This window comes from Peromyscus leucopus, chromosome 22, assembly GCF_004664715.2.
Source record: "Peromyscus leucopus breed LL Stock chromosome 22, UCI_PerLeu_2.1, whole genome shotgun sequence".
NCBI classification, from domain to species: Eukaryota; Metazoa; Chordata; class Mammalia; order Rodentia; family Cricetidae; genus Peromyscus; species Peromyscus leucopus.
Genome location: NC_051081.1, coordinates 16,601,406 through 16,617,733, shown reverse-complemented (window position 1 = coordinate 16,617,733; position 16,328 = coordinate 16,601,406). Strand labels below are relative to the sequence as shown.

Here is a 16,328-nt window from a genome sequence, read left to right as displayed (position 1 = left end):
GGATCAAGCCCCGCCCTTGACCCTCTAATGGGAAGATGAGGCTCTACTACCCCTGTGCCCCGGGGAAAGCTGCACATGGACCCTCATCCTGTTGGCTCAGCCTGGACCTTGCATGTCTCCCTCACCAGGCTTCTACCCTTGTAGCCAGCAATCTTTTCTCCGCAGTGGCTGCCTACCTGGTTCTGAGCCCACGCTGTGAGAGCCTGTGCTGCCGGGGGTGAATTTCCCCAGCCATCCATGCTGCCACAGCCCCCCTTTTCCTTCCCAGAAATAAACAGCTGCTCCCCTGTGTGTTCCTGGGTACAGTCCTCCACTCCTAGGGATCCTGTGAGGCACTCTGGGATCAGTGGAAACTTGCCTGGTGCCAGGATCTTTACCAAACGTTTCCTGGACTCTAGGTCCTTAGCCTACACTGGGACAAGGAACCCAGATGTGAGGAAGACCCCTCAGTCCCAGGCCCGAGTGGAGACTTGAGGAGACACCCAGCCTTTAGTAACAAAGTGTTTTGGGGAGCTCCAGCCTGGATTCTGGGCCAGTCACCAAACACACCCGCTCTGAGCTGTCCTGGGAATGCCCTGTGCGTCTGCCAGACTCACCAGGTCCTGAGAACTACCTTGGGACTTTGCTGTCCTAGCCTTTGACTGCACCGATTTAATAACTATTGCTACAGAGCAGAGCGGCTTTCATCAGTGGTTGGATGGAGGAGCAAATGTGGTATATCCACACAGCACAGTATTATACAGCCTTAGAAAGGGATGGGATGCCGATCCCCGCTTCAGTATGAGTCAGACTTGAAGACATTATGCTAAGAGAAATAAGCAGACTCAAAGGACAAGCAGTGTAAGGCTCCAGTCGTGATTGGTCCCAAGAGTAGTTAAAGTCACAGAGAAAGGAACTGAAGTGGTGGTTACAGGGGCTGGAAGAGGCAGCATGGAGTCACTGTTGCGTTAGTACAAAATGTCAGTTAAGAAAGATAACATCCTGGGAATGGATGGTAGCAGTAGTTGTGTGTGTGTGTGTTCTGTATGTCGGTACAGATGCACATGTGTTACCATGTGTTTGGAGGTAAGACCTCTTTGGGTATTGGTCCTTGCAGTCCATGTTGTTTGAGACGTGGTCTCTTTGCTGCTGCATAAGCTAGGCTTGCTGGCTCTTGGACTTCGGGCGACTCTCCTGCCCAGTCTCCCACCTCCTCGTAGGGGCATGTTGGGATGAAAGGTACCTGTACTATTGTGTCTGGGTTCTCAGGACTTGAACTCAGGTCATCACATTTGCATAACAAGCATTTTTACCCACAGATCTATCTCCCCAGCCCACAGATGTTCTTATGTGCATTGGTGTTTTGCCTGCATGTATGTCTGTGTGAAGGTGTCAGATCCCCTGGAACTGGAGTTACAGACAGTTGCAAGCCACCATGTGGGTGCTGGGAATTGAATCCAGTTCCTCTGGAAGAGTAACCAGTGGTCTTCACCACTGAGCCATCTCTCCAGCCCCCCCCCCCCATGTTCTTAGTAACACTTAAAAATGGTCAAATGGTAACATTTACGCGTATTTCACCACATAGGCACACAGCACAAAAGGAGAGGCTTAGAGTTTCTGCGCTGTCTTCTGGGTCTGTGGATGAAGTGGGCTCAGCTGGGGGGTCCCTGCTCAGAGACGCCCCTGTGACTGAAACGATGATGTTGGAGAATGTGACGCTGAAGGCGTCATTATCTGTCAGGACACCCAAACCGCTGCCTCCGTGCCTTTGTCCCAGGGCTTCGGCCAGCAGGAAAGTGACATTCTCCCTGTGCTCTGAACCATCTCTTCCGCCATACCGCATCTGTTAGAGCCACCAGGGGCCACCCAGATTCGAGGCGACAGGAACAACCTTGCCTGATGGACGAGGGGCAAGGTGACCCTTGGAAGAGCAAGAGTGGAGTTGTTCTTGTGCCCTTCATCTTGGAGAAGCCACCAGCCCGCAGCATGCTTGCTGGAGTCCTTGAGAGCTCAGGCAGCGAGGGGCCCCCTTCTCAGTAGGCCGCTTCTTGAGGGAGCGAATCCTCACGGTTTATGGGATTTTGAAGGCATCTAAGCAGAGCTGTTAGAATGCCTTACCCCTTCTTACCATTGGCCTGCCGACTCCCAGGCCCAGCAGCATGGGGAACTAATACAGGGGGCCCTCTGTGTGAAATGAGGAAGAGAAGATTGGATTCATGGTGGGGAGATGGGTGTGGCAGGAGCCTAGAGCTGGGAATAGGACTGGCCAGCAGCCAGCGGTCAGCAATGAGAGCTGGCTGAGCCTTTATTCTGCTGGGCTCGATCCATTAGGAGCTTATGGGTCTTGCTGGGCAGGGCCATGCAAAGGCACCTCAGGTAGCCTTCAGACAGGCTTCCCGAGCAGGAGTCACCCAGAGTTCAGAGGCAGAGCCTGCACAATCAGAATATGAGCTCCTTGAGGTTAAACAGAGGTTAATGGGGGAGCCCCTGTTTTTGGCAGATCCAGCCATTGGTGTCCAGTTACACACATCTGGCCTGTCTTTCCATGAAAAATAATTTCAAAGTCTTCAGTACCTTCTGAAATATGATACAATTAACATATGCTTTGCAAGTGTTCCCCAGACCTAGAAATATGGATATTATTAATATCTAGATTTGGGACCAAGACCTCAACGGAGGCTGATCTTTGATGCTTGGCTTGTAACTTGGTCCTTAATCAATGCTTTTAAAAACAAAATCTCTCATTTTGCCATGGCTCAAGCCACTACATATTCATGCACATTTGTGGAATTCCTTGGGGGTGTTGGGGACAAAAGCAAGCACAGTTTTGTTCTCTCGTTTGGTAGGTGGAGCTGATGTATAGATGTGGGTGTTTCTGGTCAGTAACAGGCAGGTCTAGTCCTGGAAAAGACTCAGATTCATTTCCTGTGGGACACGCATGCAGCCATGATTACCCAGGACCCACCTTAGTGATGATCAGCACAGGTAACTGATTTTGTTCCCGGGGTGACTAAAGCCACATGGCAGAACTTCCTCACACTGGTGTTGACGGACACATGACCCAAGTCAACAGAAACATGGGCAGAGCCTAATCACCATTTGGTTGACTGTTGCGTCTCTACCAGACCAGACACTTCTCTCCTTGAAGTAACTGCCTGGGCCAGGGAGCTTGGCTTGCCGTCCATTCGCAGCCTTCCATGGGTGTTAGCAGAGAACAAACACATTTTATCCTCCATTTGTTGTTTTCTTTGGCTTTTCTGCCAGGCTAGACGCTCCTTAGGAGCAGGATCCTGTAGTGGAGGCCATCTTTGTGGTCTCCCTTACTGCCCCCTCACAGACGCTAACTGTCCCAACTGCTCAGTGCGCTGCAACAAAACTCCTCACCTCGGGAGAGCTCACACAGTGGAGATACTGCTCACAGCCCTGGAGCCTGGGAGACCCCAGATGAAGGTGAAGATAAGCTTGATGTCTGTGTTCCGCGCTTTCACAGGGTAGAACTTCACAAGCTCCGTAGGGCCTCTTTATAAAGGTACCCAGTCCCACTCATCAAGAGGAGGGGCTATCAGGACATAGTCACCCCTCCACAGGCCCCATCCCCCAGTGCTGTCACACTGCAGATTAAATTTCAGAATAGGAGTGGATGTGTGATGGGAGGCAAGTGTTCAAATACAGCTGTAACATCATCTCATTTCTCATGCGAGGAAACTGCACCCCAGGATGCTAACACTGAACTCTCTAACTTTACCTGTTACCGGCCAGGCATACAGGGCCTGTGGTCTCTGGGGTGCATAACTCAGAAGCCAGAACTTAGGGGGAGCATTGCAATCTCCACTCAGTGAGAAGCCGGGGTGTATGTGGTACACGCGTGTACCAAGACATAGTGCTACATGCCCCAGAGCCCAGCCTCCAAGGGTCGCCATCCTAGATGACTGTCCCTGCCAACCACAGTTCTTAAGTCACACAGGCTGCTCACAGGTGAGCAAAGCTTGCCATGTGTTAGTGGGGAAAATTCCATTTTAGAGAATTAAATATCCTTTCTGGGCCATTTAGCTCCTTGGCTTTTCTCAAAAAGCTAAAACAATTACATGTTAAGACAAAGTGTTTTTATACTATTTATATCAATTTTTATAGCTAAAGGATTGGTTTTGGTTAGCCCCCCACTAAAATTTTCAGTCTGAGGCTGGCGAGTTGGCTCAGTGGGTAAGACAACTTGCTGCCAAGGCTGAGGACCCGAGTTTGGTCCCTGAGACCCCCAGGCTTTCAGAGGCCTGTCCAGCAGGGAACGGCCCAGCCTTGCAGCCCTAGAGACCTGCCTGTGGGCTCAGAACTCCTGCGGGGCCTGCAGACAGTGACCCCTTCGCTTCTAGAAGGCAGCTTCCTCCCAGACCTCACCACCTAGTAACACAACTCTAAAGTTGCCCTCTCTGTTGTCCCCCAAATTGTCCTACACACTCTTGTGGCACATGAGGGTATGCACATGTACACGTGTACACACACACACATACACACAGTATTAGTCTTTGTAGATTTTTAGACTTCTAAGATTGTTTGCTCATTTTCAGGAGGGGTGACGGGCTGCAGGGGTGAAGGGGAAGGAGATTTGCCTATTTGAATATCCATGATGCCTGATCATAACCAGACCCTTTGCAACTAGTTTTTGTTTTTGTTTTTTTGAACTTTTTTTTGAACAACAAAGCCCAGGAGCCGTGGTTCTGTGGTAACCACAGGGACCCCAGAAGACAGTGCTCTTTCTTATTTCTCTCTATTTCTCTTTTCCACTCAAGAGCCCACGAAAGCCAGATGCCAGAAGGCTGCCCTGTAAGCAGGCTTTGTGTGAGGCGCCCACCCCAGCAAAGAATGCTTGTCTGTCTCCTTCTGATGGCCAGGCTGGGTGGAATTTTCTGGAGAGTGGGCAGCCTTGGGGTCCTTTTAACCCGGCTCCTGAGGGTAGAAAGAGGTAGGTCATGAAGAAGACCATTATTAGGACTGTCAGGAACCCGTGAGCATGGGGAACAAGCAGCCTCCTGAAGATGTAGACATCCCGTGGACCCGGCGCCCATGGAGGCTGAAGAGGCCACATGTTACCTTTGCTCTGGAAGGGCAGCTTGGTCTTCCTCCTCCCACCTTAGACTCCCCAGACCTAACCACCTAATCATGAATCCCAGATCTTTGTTGTCCTTGGTCTCAGCCCAGCATTGACCTTGGCCTTCCGGGGTGTGTCTCTCTCCTTTTCCCTTCCTGTCGCTGTAAAGTGGCCCAGCTTTAACTGTGGGTGCCCTGTGGCTGGTTCCCTTTCTCTACTGCCCAGGGCAGCAGGCTTTAGTGTGCTGGCCAGATGGACAGGGACAGGAGCTCCAGCTGTGGCTCCCAGTGCCCAGAGGATGCCTTTGCACGCTTGCCCCAGTCAAAGGCGAAAGTTCGTTCCATGTGGAAGTTCCTTGGTCCCTTGTCTGGGAGAGCAAAGGTGAGCCTATCCCCTTACCTGGGCTGCCGTTGTGACCAGGAAGGGACCGTGGCTGCTGCTTGTCCTGAGAGCTATGCTAAAAGCCCAGTTCAAAGACACCGCTGCCAGCCCTGAGCCAAGCCTCAAGGCTGTAATGGAGAAGTTAGCAACAGACAGAGAAGGCTGAGGTGATCTGAGTTAAAGTTGGCTGTGTGTGCTCTAGTTCCGTGTTCTGACACCACGGAGATTGTCACGGAAAGCTACGTGTTTCCCCCTCCCTGTGGAGGCTCCTGGAAACATGAGCGGGCTTCTTGAATTCATGAGAACATGAGTGTTGGAAGAGTTTGTCACGAAGAGACCTGTCGATCTCTTATATCAGGACTTTAAAGGACACTGGATACTGAGTCTTTTTTTTTCCTGTCTTTCTTTTTATTTCCACCGCTTCTACTGACTTCTTTCTTGGGGACGTGGTGTCCTCAGCCTGTCAGGTCTAGGGGCTAGAAGTCTGGGCTCAGGATGCCAGCACGGTTGGGTGTGGCGAGGGCTGCGGATCGTCCACTCTCGTGGACTCATGGTAGACAGACCGTATTAGCTACTCTTTCACTGCTGGGACCAACTACCAGGCAAAAATAACTCAGGGAAGGGCTTATTTTGGCTCACAGTTCGAGGGTGACTTAATCACTGTGTCAGGAACATGAGGCGCTGGTCACGTTGCATCCACTGTCAGGAAGAAGAAAGATGAACACTGGTTCTCAGCTCACTTGTTCTTTGTTGAGTGTGATACCCCAGCCCATTGATGCTAACATCCACATCTATGGTGGCTCTTTCTTTTTCAGTTAAAAAATTCCTAGAAATACTCTAACAGACACACCCAGAAGTGTGTTTCCATGGTGACAGTAAATCCAGTTAAGTAGATGATGATTAACCATCACATACAGCAAGCCGGTCTCTGCTCTCCTCCTCTTCTTGTCTGTGCTCTTCTTTTACACTAATCCATTCATAAGTGCTTGGTCACCTCCATTGACCTAGTCACCTCCCAGACACCCTGTCTCCAAATGCTGTCCCATTAGGATTAAGGTTTCAGTGTATGAATTTTGTGGTGATACAAACATTTCGACTATAAGAAAGAAACATTCCTGAGCAGGGATTCAAGCACCCAGGAGCCGAGACAGGAACTGTGCCATCATATCCTGAGGCCGGGGGTAGAGCACAGTCACGTGTTAGGCTGAGTAGAGGCAGCTACGGGTAGGACTTCTTACCAATCTGGGCTAACACTTCTCCAGACTCCAGGGCTCTTTACCTCCTCACTAGAAGAAGCAAGTGTGTGTTCTGAGGGCTAAAGGCAGAGGGCAAGCAGGAAGGGAGAGAGGGGGAGGAAAACTTACATGGACACCTGCTGGGAGACAGTTATATTCATTTCGTGTCTTACGATGGTCTCGCTCTGTAGCCCAGGTTGACCTGGGAAGTTCACTGTGTAGTCCCGCGTGGCTGTGGGTTCATGGCACTCTTCTTGTCCTAGCCTCCCAAGGGCTGAGATTACGGATGTGAGACCCCATGCCCGGCCTGGGAAGTAAATGTTCATGGTGCCATTGTACAGGAGAGAAAATTGGGCCTCCAGGGCTTTTGCTTTGCATGTTTCTGTAGCATGTATGATAGTGCTGAACGCCTGTTCGGATGTCATGATGAGAAAAATAAAAATATTAGGGCCAGGCATGCAACCCTGTGGTAGAGTTCAAGCCTAGTACAGGGGTAGAGCCGTGAATTCTAACCCTGTACCACAACACAAAGGGATAACAACACCCCCCAGACAGCTCCCCTCCCACCCCAAACAGTAACAATTTAAATCATAACGCCTACCCAACTCCAAATTTTTGTTCATATGAAGACCCCTCTTGGGGGCAGTTTAGTTTGCTGTCTGCTCACACATAAGAGCAAGAATGGATTGGTGTTTTGTTTGTTTTCAAGACAGGGTTTCTCTGTGTAGCAGCCTTGGCTGTCTTGGAAGTGGCTTTGTGGACCAGACTGGCCTTGAACTCACAGAGATCCACCTGCCTCTGCCTCCTGAGTGCTGGCTTTAACCAGGAGCAGGGGAAAGGTAGTAGCAGTTCAATGAAGCCCTTAGCCAGCCAGCATGGACTTGTGCAGCCGAGGTGGGACCCACCAAAGCAGGAGTGGGTGGATCACAGCAGCCTTGAGTGTTACAAACCTGCTTCGGCAGATGGAGTGCCTGGCCTCCCGTGGAGGCTAGGGCCTGCCTCAGGAGCTAGTAGATCCACACAGTCTTTAGGTCGCCCTGAGTTTCCCCGGGCAGGCACTCTGAGGGGGCCTGTGTCATCGGAAGGATGAGGCCCCCAAACACTGTAACTCGATGGGCACAGTTGACGGCGTTCTTTTAGAAGCAGGCTTTGGACTTGTTAAGAATCTCCTAGAAGAACAAACATCTGTCTCTACTCTCGAAGTTGAGGAAATGGGTAAACAATAAAACAGGCTTCAGAAAAGAGCCAGGACCCAAACACGGAAAAGTGAAGGTTAATTGCCACATGGGAGTGATGGGCTGGGGGATGGAGCTGAGACCAAAGCTGGTCATTTTTGAAGGCTCTGCAGACCATGCTGCGGTTTAACATTGTGCAAATGGTATTTCCTGTCACATGAATAAAACACCACACATGTTTGTGATTGAATAGTGCGGGCTGTACACCATGTGTGATAATAATACGGCTCGTGCCGCCCCCACCGGCGCTTTGCGTGACCTGGACGAGGGCAAGGCACGCTCGTGCGCCTTACCTTTCTTTTCTGTTCCAAACCCGTGGTTTCCCCTTCAAGGGAAAACTCCTCTGGGAATGATCGTCGCACCATCACAGCAAATGTTTGGGGGAAAATCGTCATGATACCCTCAAGTTGGACTTTGCTTCCCTAGTACCAAGCCTGTAACAACAGCCAGCGGGGGTCCCCGGCCCTTCCACGGCACACGCACCCAAGGGCTCCGCAGAGGCAGCCGGCGTCCAGCTGGTTACAAAGATGCTTTGGAGGAGTCTGGCAGGCAGGAATCTGAGAATTCCTTATTTGGGAGGGCAGCCAATGAAACCACACAGATATTGACCTTAAGACATTCTCTAGATTGTGCAGCATTGTTACAGAGGGGAGAGGCACAGAGGAGAGGCACAGAAAGCTAAGCTCAGCCTTGGCAAAAGCAGGAGGCTGGAGCAGGAGTCCGCCTGACCTCTGCAATGGGGTCCGGGCGATAGGTGATGCGGGCTACGCATTCCTGAGCCCCCAGGGACCTCTTCAGCTTCAGTCCTCTCCCATCACCTGGCACTTACGGAGGAGCCGATATTAGGGACCAGTAAGACACAGACACACCATGATGTGGGGACAAAGTTTTTAGCCACAGATGACCTGGAATGCTGCTTCACCAGCCAAAAGCCGCCCCCCTGCCCAACCGGGATTTCAACAATCTGCAGAAGACGGTAGAATTTTGTATGTTCCTTTGAAAAGCCAAGAAAAAAGGAAGGTAAGATAGACGTGCTGAGAGCAAAGAGCCGCAGGATAGAGGCAGCCCAGGGCAGTGTGGAGGGTAAGGAGGACTGTGTAAGGGGTAAGACGGAATTTGGACAATGGGTTAGTGCACCAAGATGGCGGGACAGGAAGCCCGGCAGGCTGTTATTAAAGCCAATCTCAGAAAAGAGCCTGACTGTGGCTGGGATGTTGTTCTTGAGCAGTCTTGGGGGAAATCTGTCCCAGAGCTTGCCTTTCCTATAGCCCGTCGGTCCAAGAGTGCTTGTAGATGAGAAACAGGCTCATCGCTGGCCCATCCTTCTGTTTTGGAGTTCCTGGCTCCAGGAAAGGATGGCTGCAGCTGGGAGCTGTTTTCTAGTGAAGGGTGTGGTGGTGACGGGACACCCTGCCAGGGGGTCTCCGGATCTTGGGAGTATGTGACTTTGGCATCAGACCTGGTCCCAGCCAGGTTCTTCCTTTTGCTAGCTAGGTGACTTTTGGCAAGTAGCCTAATGTCTCCAGCTCCTCTGAAGCTGCGGGTGTTAACAGAGACATGCACATGCAGCCTAGACAAGTCCTGCATGGCAAGCGTTTGCTTAACCAAACAGAATGCTTGCAGCTTTTTTCCTGACTCTAAAATCCAACAACTCTTTGAACTGGGGAAGGCTACATAGAGATTCACTTTAGAAAAAGGTTATTTTGTCAACAGTGTCTTGAGTTCTGTGCTTTTGCCAAGTGTTTGTAGGTAAAGTAGAAAATGCCCTTACACATGAGACATGATCCCTGCTTGAAGAAGCTTCCTCCCGACTCTCAAAGAATATATGGTGTTTTCCTCTGATGTGAGCGTTTTTTATCCCGGGATGCTTTCTGGAGAGATGATTTTTCTCATCTTATTCCCAAGGCATGCTGCAATGTTATTGTAGCGTGGTAAGGCATTGCTGCTTTTATCCCTGTGCGGCTTGTATGTATGGTGTGTGTGTGCATGCACACATGTCAGTGTATGTGAGTGCAGGTGCCCATGCCACATTGTGAGTGTGAGGACTGGACAACAACCTCTGCCTTCTACTCGGTTTGAGGCAGGGTCTCTCTTGTTGTTTGCCTCTGTATTCACCAGGCCAGGCTAGCTGACTATCGAGCTTCTAGGGATTGTTTTTTTCCTACCTGTCACCTGACCATAGGAATGCTGGGAAGCCGCCCGGCCCCCCACTTCTGTGCCTGGCTTTATATGGGTCCTTGGGGATTCAAACCCAGGCCTTTAATCTTGCTCGGTAAGTACTTTACCCAGTGAAATGTCTCCTCAACCCGGGCATTACTATTGTTTATTTACTTGGAACATTTCATGGTTATCTCTGTAATAATATAAATGTTTGGTTTCTTAGCTGGCAGAAAGCGGAATGCTTTTCAATGTCTGCTGTAAGCTATTCTGTTGCTCACACACCTTTTAGAATGGGGGGTGGGGTGGGGATAATTATTGTGTGAATCCTTTAATTTGGAGGGTGTTAACCTCTTGGCATATCTAAGTGGGCTTCTGAATGCACCTGCTTCATATGTTGAGGGGGCCCGTAAGCCATGGTTCTCTGTAGCCTTGTTTTCCCTGACGCGAATAGTCAAATACAGCTACATTCACTCGGTCTCAAGTTCAGTCAGCCTGAAGCTGCGTTGAAACAGGCTGCTGTGAACAGAGTGTCTCACAGTTTTGCAGAGAAGCAAATATCTCCCTTAGGAGTCTTAAATATCAAAAGCAGATTGCTAGAAATCTCCACCACAATAAATTATCTATCTGTGCCCTAGACAGAATCTTGGTGTCTTGCCCTACTTCTGGGCCTGACTGGAACTGTGTTCTAGGAGTCTGCCCATCATTCAGATGGGCTGAACACAAACTTCCCAAGGGCTGAGGCCACAGAGAGACATGGCTTGCCTGGCAGGGAATAAGGCTGAGCCGGCAGCGGAATCTTTTTTTTTTATTTTATTTTTTTATTTTGGTCTCCGAGGAGGGTAGCAGAGACAGAAAGGAACTGGAGTTCCTGGGCCCTGAACCAACTATATTGTAGACCTCAGGAAGATACCCAAAGGAAGTTTAAATGAAATGTTGCCCATGCACAGCTCTGTCAGTGACGACACCCGGGGATAGGGTGGGGAGCAGGAGCGTGTTCCGGTCCAAATCAATCTCGCCCCAGGTTAAAGGTTAAAGGGAGGCTCAGCCTTCCAGGGCTCTGAAGCGGCTGGAGTTAGGTCGCTCCTGGCCCCAGCTCCCAGCTGGTGAGATCCCTGGTGCTTCCCAACCCTGTCAGAGGCCCAGGGGTTCTGAGCCAGGCTCTGGGGTAGGGGTGGGGGTGGGGGTGCTTGAGGAAGGAAAGCGTTGGGTGGAACTGGCCCCGGTTGTTAACATTGCACCAAATGACTGGAGGGGTTGTGGGACAGAGGGATGAGGTCATCCCGAGGGAGGGCGGCAGAGGTAAGAGAGACGGCCAGAGGGGTGGTGGGGACAGAGGGAAACAAACCCGCCACCCACTGCGCTCCTGTCTGCAGAGCACCCGAGACCGGCCGTGGCTTGGGGATCGAGGGCCCTTTGCACGGATTTTGGGTTCAAGATCGTAGGTATTTTATAAAGTGTGCTAAAAAAAAGGGGGGGCGGCAGAGGGAGGGCCATTTACAAAGCAATGGGGCTGATGTCCTTGTGCGTATGATAATCAGTCTCTTTGTCTCACAAAGGGCACACAACACGGAAAAATAAACGGCACCCTTTTCCCCCAAGTTACCCAGGGAAACGCGAGGGGGCAAATGGCAGGCGTGGATCCCAGCAGGGCTACGCTGCGGTCTCGCTCTTCTTTCTTCTGACATAATAAACTCGGCTGGAGTCAATATTTGCCGGGCGTCTCGCCCTCCGCAGGCCTGGATTCCCTCTGAGGGTGGGGGTGAGGATGGGTCTGGGCCTCTGGACCTCCTAGCCGCTCTGCTGGTTTCTAGGGGCCAGGGCTTTGATCGTTGCGTCTGCAGGGCGGAGCCCGACAGTGAGGTGCCCCGGGGTGTGGGTTTAGAGCCCCCAGGAATGCTTAGAGTCACCGCAGCCGCTGTCCTCAGCCTGGCCCCGGGCTCCCTCTGCTCCTTCTTTGTGTAAGCTCTTTTCCAAGCTTGAGTGATTACACACGGCAGGGGACCCAGAGAGGAAAGAGGCCCTCCTTACTCAGGAGCATCGTGCCAGCAGGTTCTCAGTTTTCCTGTCCAGTCGGGGGCTCCTGGGGCTTTGCTTTATGGCATTTTTAGAAGAATGGTTAAAAATAATGGATGCAGCTCAATGGTAGAACACTTGCCAAGAACATCCAAGGCCCCGGATTCGTATTCCCAGAACTGGGTTATCTCAGCACTGAGGCCCTGGATCCGAGTTGGGAATAATATTTTTGCTTTTGAAAAACAAAAACAAACAAACAAATAACAAAACAAAAAACCCCCTAACCAATTGGATATCAATTGCCATAGAATTGTAAATTTCCAATTTTAGAGCTGGAAAGGGCCCCAAAGATAGCTCCAATGCAACCCCTGATATCTGGAGAGACTGCTCCAATGCAACCCCTGATATCTGGAGAGATTGGGCACATAGCCAGCCCCGAGGCAGAGCAGTGACCAGGGTTTGAGTGACCTCACTGTTTTAGTTGGGGTTTCTATTGCTGGGACGAAAGACCATGACCCAAAAGCAAGTTGGGGAGGAAAGGGTTTATTAGGCATACACCTCAGTCAGGACCGGAACCCAAACAGGGCAGGATCCTGGAGGCAGGAGCTGATGCAAAGGCGGTGGAGGGGTGCTGCTTACTGGCTTGCTCAGCCTGCTTTCTTATAGAACCCAGGACCAGCAGTCCAGGGATGGCACCACCCCCATTGATCACTAACTGAGAAGAAGCCCTAGAGCTGGAGTTCATGGAGGCATTTCCTCAGCAGAAGCTCCTTCCTCTCAGACGCCTCTACCTTGTGTCAGTGGACACACAGAACCAGCCAGTACTCTCACTAATCTCAGGGATGTGCTCATTACAGCTCAGTCACGGCCTTTGGTGTCATTAGAAAAATTTCAATAATTTATAGCCTATCAAAGGAGATGGCGTATGCTCAGAAGAAATGATCACAGAGAGGGCAAATTCACAAAGATAGGGTAGGCTAGTGATTCCCAGGCCCAGGAGAAAGGGAGAATGGGGAGTGTCTGAAGTAGGTCTAGGGTTCGTTTTGGGGGCCAGAGCAATGTTCTGAAATTGGTGATCATGGATACATCACCGTTATTATTGTAAGAATCACTTAGGTGCACACTTTCTTTCTTTCTTTTCTTTTCTTTTTTTTTTGGAAGGGGGCCTTACGGTGTGTGAATTGTATCTCAATGAGTCCTGATTTTGTCCCTTACTGCTGGGGTGACTCCAGGCTGACACAGGGGTTTTGCCCCTTACTGCTGGGGTGACTTCAGGCTGACACAGGGGTTTTGCCCCTTACTCCTGGGGTGACTCCAGGCCGCACACAGGAATGTTGGTTTGCACAGCACAGGCTGTTTCATAAGCCATGAGTCATGAGTAGTAAATATTTGAATAGTAAACTTCATATATGGGGGGGGGGGTGCTGCCGTGCCTTATAAACTCACGGGATTTTTAGTTTCCCACCACATTTTCCGCTCCACTAACAAAATGGCTACATAGTAATAATGCCAATGAAGACTTAGTTATTCATATTCCCAACCTTCCCGTCTACTGCACACGAAATCTATCCTTTGTTTAAGTGAATAGTGCAGAACATCTGTCTCGCTGGTTGGTCTGCCCACAGCCTCTTACAGTCCTTTTTATTTTTGTGACTTCTACTGCAATGTCTTTTATTTCTAAATTTGAATCTTCCTTTTTTCCCCATTGTTCATTAAATTAGCTATAAGGATTTATCAGTTGTCAACAAAACTATATGCACTGGCTGAGCCCCAGGTCTCCCTAAATCATCTTTTACAACTGAAATGCCATGCTCTCTGAACGGTGATTCCCCATCTGTCCTTTTTCCAGGGCCTGGCACACACCACTGCACTTTCTGCTCTGAGCCTGACGTCAGGTATCTTGTGTAAGTGGGGCCAGAGTGTCTATGTCTGCTGCTGGCTTTCACCTCAGATACAACACTCAGGGTCCAGGAGTGCTGCAGCAGGTGTTAGAAGGAGTTTTTAAGACCCAGTAATATTCCCTTGTTCACATTTTCTTCATTCTTAGCGGCTTAGTGTGTGTGTGTTTAAATAATGAATTCAGTGTTTAAGGGTGCTTGTCTGGCTTTGTTATCGGGGTGAAGCTGGCCTCATAAAACAGGTTGGAAGCATTCCCTCCTCTTCAGTTTTTGGGAGACTTTGCAAAGGACATTAATTCTTCTCTGAGTGTTTTGTAGACTTTGGCAGGGAAGCCATTTGGTCCTGGGCTTCTCCTTGTTGGGAAGTTTTCCGTGATGAGACCAGTCTCTCTCACTAGTTAAAGGTTTATTCAAACTTTCTATTTCTTTATCTCTCTCTTTCTCTTTTAAAAAGATTTACTATTTTATGTGTTTGGTTTTATTTTTTTCCTCCTGTACCTGTGGAGGTCAGAAGAGGTCATTGGAGCCTCTGGGATTGGAGTTCCTGATGGCTGTGAACCACCATGTGGGTGCTGGGAACTGAACCCAGGCCTGTGTAAGAGCAGCTGGTGCTCTTAACCTCTGGGCCGACTCTCCAGCCCAGATTTTCTGGTTTGGCGTTGGCAGGTTGCCTGTTTCTAGGAATTTTAACCGTCTTCCTCAAGCTTGCCCCCTTGCTGGTCTGCTCAGAGGCTCTTACAAGCCTTTCTGGTTCTGTGAGTTTCGTGGCCATGTCTTTTGTTTCTGATTTGGAATCTTCTCCGCTTTCCCACTAAATTAGCTTAGATCTATCCGTTTTCAACAAAACTGACTCCAAGGCTCGCCCTTCTGTATCCCATCTTCTTTTCTCCGTCTCACTCACCTCTGCTCTGGTATTTTTTCCTCTGCTAACCTCCTCCTAGCCCGTCGGTTGGCTAGCTTCTTCAAGCGTAAAGCTGTGCCATTTCTTTGAATCCACCACCATTATTATTATTGTTATTATTATTATGATGATGATTATTTAATGGAGGTGTTGATTGCTGGAGACTTCCCTGTTAGCATGGACTGTGAATTTTAGAAATCTATATTCTCATTTTCATTTGTCTCACGGTATTTTCTAATTAACCCCTCCACCCCTCAGCTTTCCTTTGGAAATTGTGTGACTACACAATGTCTTCATCTGTTGTTTAGGTTGTCACTTTCCATATATACTGGCGAATCTTCCAGCTTTCCTTTTGCTATTGACTTTTAGGGCTTTCCCGCCCTGTAGTAGGCAAAAATACATTACTTCAGTCTTCATAAATTTAAGGTTTGTTTTGTGGCCTATCGGGACCTACTCCGGCATATGTTCTGTGTGTAGGAGAAGGTTCTGCTGGAAGAGGTGTATGGCCACTCCAGTCTGTGCTGGAGTGCTGTGTATGTGTCCGGCAGGCCCATTTGGTGGGAGGGATTGGTCAAACCTTCTTAGTATAAAAAGAAAAACACCCCATCCATCCGGACACTACCTCTATTATAAAAAGTGGGATACCGAATGTCTTCATGTTATATTTAGCTGTCTCGTCCCTCCTTCAGGACTGCCGGCATTTGCTTTTCTTTCTCTTGGCATTCTGGTACTAGGTTCCAGCACATTTACAATTATTTTATCTTCCTTGTGCACTGACCCTTTTATTGGTATACAGTGTGCCTTTTGTGCCTGCAACTTGTAGTTGTTATTATTATTATTATTGGTTTTCCAAGACAGGATTCCTCTGTGTAGTCCTGGCTGTCCTGGAACTCCCTCTGTAAGCCAGACTGGCCTCAAACTCACAGAGATCCATCCGTCTCTGCCTCCCGAGTGCTGGGATTAAAGGCATGCACCACCACCGCCCGGCTATTTGTTTTTAAAATATTTTATATTTTTATTGTAGGTGTGTGAGTATTCTGTCTACTTGCATGTATGTGCACCACATGCATACCTGGTGCCCATGGAGGTCAGAAAAGGGACTGGTCAGATCCCATGGAACTGGAGTCAGAGACGCTTGTGAGCCGCCATGTGGGTGTGGGGAACAAACGGGTCTTCTGTAAAAACAGCCAGTGCTCTTAACTGCTGAGCCGTCGCTCCAGCCCCTGTGTGTCTTTGTTTTATGAGACTGAGGCCTGCCCTGTGGCTGAACTAAATAAAAGTACGAGCTGTACTCACTAGGTAGCCCAGGCTGAATTGACTAGGTTCCCCCTGCCTCAGCTTCCCACATCCTGGGATTAGGCATGCGCCTCTGTGCCTGGCATCGTAACTTTTTGACATGAAGTTTGTTTTGTCTGATGGAAGTGTGACTCCTGCGGTAGTTAG

At 49.7% G+C, this 16,328-nt stretch overlaps 1 protein-coding gene across 2 annotated transcripts in view; it reads left to right on the top strand.

Moving 5' to 3' along the window:
* Ston1 (stonin 1) overlaps positions 1-16,328 on the top strand; it is a 42,642-nt gene that overhangs the window by 17,889 nt on the left and 8,425 nt on the right. The window contains exon 1 of one of the 2 annotated variants that reach the window (XM_028893079.2): positions 8,548-8,933. The exons of the other annotated variant lie outside the window; for it this stretch is intronic. The gene's annotated coding sequence lies outside the window, so the exon portion shown is untranslated. Of the gene's footprint in view, positions 1-8,547; positions 8,934-16,328 lie in introns of those variants that run through there. 2 annotated transcript variants of the gene reach the window in all.